Raw genomic sequence first — 3,493 nt, 5'->3', positions numbered from 1 at the left:
TGCCATAGCTATTCCATAACAGTGTTACTTGTTCACCCAAGGTTATTAAATTGATGTTAGTTTTGAAGTTTTGATGTTTTAAACAGGTGTCTCTTTACTTAACTTTAATGTTAAGTAAAGATTGCCATTGAGATAGCATCTCTTTTTCACGAGAGACCTGGGCCCGTATCCTTAAAGATTCTGAGAATCCTCTCAGAGAGCTCCTAACTTAACCTAAAAATTCCTTGCCAGGAGTTTTAGCTTAGAAGTGATTCCAGAACATTTTCAGTGAACTCTGAGCCAGGAATGGATGAAAAATCCTATGTTAGTGAGGGGGTGTGGTTGACCCCGTTGCTAGGTATGAGTCATCATTTCAAAAGCCGTGATTGGTTGATCCTACAAGTTTGATGAAAATGAACTTTTGGTGATAATGAGCAAAGGATGTACCCTCAAATCAATAAACATAATTATACACTCTAATCTTATGCAGACTATAATTGTAAATAATATTTCACATTCAAGAAAATATCTGGAAAATGAATAGTAAGCTGTAGGGGTTATAGCCTAACATTACACTCATTACACCCTCATTACACCCTGTTCAAATAATGATTTGTGTCTCATTTGCTCATATTAATATCCTAGCTGGCATATTTTGTACTTTCACTTCCATATGGACCCCATTGAAAACAAGATGGCCTATCTCAAGGGGCTGTCCTTAATGAAGTAGAAATTGCAACGTTACAACTCAGTGTGAACTTAACGAGGGTAACACAGCTCAGCTTTTAACAATGTCTGTGATTGCTGGCTGGTCTATTTATGAAGGCTTGTTAACAAATATCCTACAAACACAGAAAATGGAGAAAAAAAGGAATCGCAAGCCGAACTGGACTGAGGAGCAAGGTTTGTTGCTGGCCCAGTTGGTGAACGAACATAAAGGTATGTTACGAGGAAAATTTGGCCCAACTGTCACTAGCCAAGGCAAGAGGCGCGCCTGGGACACAATATCCCAAACAATCAATGCCTCTTTTCCACTGGTGGTGCGGACAGGCGACGATTGTGAGAAAAGGTGGTATGTGCTGCAGTCCAAGGCAAAATATGAGATTGCAGCACACAAGCGGGAATCCTCACTCACAGGTGAGCAAAATACTATGGCCTACCACATAATCTGGCAACTTGCTCCTGCTGGCAAAGTTAATTTACATGCCTAAGTACTGTGTTCATTGACTGTTTCTTTCTGGGGGGTGGACCACCTGCAAAGCGGCTGTCCCAGGTGGCCGACACTGTCTTTCAAGTCCTGGGACACTCTGAGGTCAGTGTCACCGGGCTGCCAACAGGCATTGACACGTCAATGATGCAGGCCCTTGAAATGCAGCAAAGGTAGGACACAGGGTTATTCATATCAACAGTGTTTATTCATTGCAGAAGCCATTTCATGTGTTATCCATGCTCATTGTATTAAATTAATTTAATCAAAACAATAATTAAACTAGGCCTATGTATTTCTGTAGCATGGAGCCATCACAAGAACCGGGCCCATCAAGTTTACCGCCTGAACCATCTGCAGCTGCTACTCAGGATAGCCCGGCGGATCAAACACCATTCCCATCCGCAGCACCTGCTCCGTCAGCATCCCTGCTGGAGAGAAGATTGCAACTCACAATTGATGTGTTTGAACAACAAAAAAAAGTCCTTTCCCTTCAGGAGGAGTACTACCGCCTTAAAATTGAACACCTAAAAAATAAACCATTTAGAGATTGTGTTCTGTGTCTTGCATTTAACAATTGCAGGTGATGTGCAGTAAAACTGTGGTAGTTCTTAATACCATCACAAGTTCTCAAATGACATGGGGCTACAGCTTGCCTGAAATGTAAATTTGTGAAGTTTGCCCTGTAAGGCAGTCCACTCTGGGCTAGGTTCCCCTGTGGAATGTGAATATCTTCTTCACCACCATCCTCATCGTTGTCTCCATCCTCATCCTCATCGCCATCCTCCAGAGGTTCTGCAATCTGTCTAACCTTGCAAATATTGTGTAATATTGCACAGGCTATGATGACTTTGCTGACTTTTTCAGGCCTCAGCCGCACCTCTCCGTGGAGAACATGAAAGCGCCTCTTAAGCTGGCCTATGCCACGCTCCACCACCGCTCTTGTTGTCTTGTGGGCCCTACAATAGAATACAGACCTTTAATTATTTGATGGAAATATTGCACTACTTGGATGCTCTAACATATTGCTTGCATTTCATTTCCATGATTTTTGTATTGTTTGGCTTACCTGTTATAGTTTAGTTGGGGCCCTTGGCGTGGCTGGAGGTAAGGTGTAAGGAGCCATGGTTTGCATGGATAGCCACTGTCCCCTAACAAGTGGCAATTAGCTGGCACATAGCGTCTCTCAAAAAGCTGTCTGATGCCACTCTCGGAGAGCATTCTCGCATCATGTGTGGAGCCTGGCCATTTAGCCACAATGTCCAAAATCTTCCAGGCCGCATTGAACACTATTTGCACATTGATGCTGTGGAAATTCTTCCTGTTAACAAAGACAGCCTCGTCCTCTGATGGCGCAATTATTCTCACATGTGTTCCATCAATTACACCCACAACGCCAGGGAATCCTGCAATGTCCATAAATGCCCTTTTATGTGTGTGTAAAGTGCGGGCATCCAGCGGGAATGAAACAAATTGTGTCACAATATTAGGTTGTGACAAAGCTGTCAGTGTTTGGGTGATGACTCTGCTGACGGAGGATTGGGACAGACCGAAGTCATCACTGCTGCATTGTTGCATTTTCCCTGTTGCCAAATACCTCAGGGTTGTGATTACTTTCTTCTCCGGTGTAATAGCGTTGTGGCGTCGAGTTGGTGAAGTAATTGCATCTCTAAGGAGATCCACCACAAACATGATTCCTGCACGATCCAATCTGTAGCGTCTCAATAATTCCCTGTCATCCAGTGTTTGCAGGACATCTCTCCTGACTCCTCTGTTGGCCATTTTGTGCAGCTGCTTAGGGTAACTCCTAAGCCACTAAAAGTCCTCTTCCCTGCTCTTAGCATATCTCGCCTTAGGAGCCCTTTTAAGCGCTAGGACTCTTGAGGAATAGCTTTTATATTAACTGGGATTTTCGTGTCACTTTTAGGGGAAATTCTAAGAAAACGTCATGCCTCTGAGAATTTTCTTAGAATTTGGCCGCTAGGAGCCACTTTTTGCACAAAAATTCTTTAGAGATACGGGCCCTGGCCTCTTACGTTAAAAGTGAAATAAGTTTGTCTTTATCTTGGTGAGGTTTTCACTGGTTGTCTGGGGACCCCCTGAAAGCGCTCTGTTTTTTGTTTAAAAGTGTTGTGGCGACCCCCACCAGGGTCCAGCTCTTGTGATATAGCAGTGTGTGTTCAGGGCTTGTCCCTAGCAGAAGCTCGTCCTTCAACAACAACCATGAGTAAAACACAAACGTTCACAATCCTCCGATTTTTTTCCAGCAACAGCCCAGTCCTTATTTTTCACAGTGGGGAGTAAAAC

The 3,493-nt window shown here is 43.6% G+C and overlaps 1 long non-coding RNA gene across 1 annotated transcript; it reads right to left on the bottom strand.

Annotated features, from left to right (window-relative positions):
- Positions 1-1,527: 1,527 nt before the first annotated feature.
- Positions 1,528-3,001, bottom strand: LOC310820837. The gene is made up of 3 exons (XR_014554837.1): positions 2,256-3,001; positions 1,843-2,145; positions 1,528-1,614 (listed from the first exon to the last, which is right to left on the bottom strand). It is a non-coding gene; the product is annotated as an uncharacterized lncRNA (long non-coding RNA).
- Between the last annotated feature and the right edge of the window lie 492 nt (positions 3,002-3,493).

Source organism: Argentina silus (assembly GCF_951799395.1).
Source record: "Argentina silus genome assembly, chromosome: 21".
NCBI lineage: Eukaryota > Metazoa > Chordata > Actinopteri > Argentiniformes > Argentinidae > Argentina > Argentina silus.
Note: the sequence above shows the minus strand (reverse complement) of the source record. Positions and strands in the feature narration are given on the sequence as shown.